Raw genomic sequence first — 391 nt, forward strand, 5'->3', positions numbered from 1 at the left:
CCGGGCTGGCCAGCACAAACCCCTGGCACAACCCCTGCGGGCACATCCACGCAGATCCATGTCCCACAGCGGCTGAGCCCCAGCCGCCTGCAAGGCAAGCAACTGCCCGTGAACATGCACACGAGATGCCAGCACCGCACCGTGCAGCCGCCCCAGCAGCTCTGGCACAGCGTGCACTTCACAGTGCGCCAGAGCGAGGGGGCCGAGACCTCACACCGTCCCGCCCTCCCACAGATAATTTTCTATAGCTCGCGCCATTTTCCTGAGGGAAAAGCTAATGCTAATCAACCCGTCCTTCAGCTTCCCACAGAGGCATCCCCCCCCCCGGCCGGGCTCTGCGCAGGGAGCAGGGAGCTGGTGCATCCTTAGTTACCGTTCTGCAAGGTCCACG

General features: G+C 63.7%; 1 protein-coding gene across 1 annotated transcript in view; it reads right to left on the bottom strand.

Moving 5' to 3' along the window:
- Positions 1 to 391, bottom strand: part of LOC103913998 (cysteine-rich protein 1) — a 25,904-nt gene that overhangs the window by 25,126 nt on the left and 387 nt on the right. The gene's annotated exons all lie outside the window — the stretch shown is intronic.

This window comes from Pygoscelis adeliae, unplaced genomic scaffold (genome assembly GCF_000699105.1).
Source record: "Pygoscelis adeliae isolate BGI_AS28 unplaced genomic scaffold, ASM69910v1 Scaffold402, whole genome shotgun sequence".
Taxonomy (NCBI): Eukaryota; Metazoa; Chordata; class Aves; order Sphenisciformes; family Spheniscidae; genus Pygoscelis; species Pygoscelis adeliae.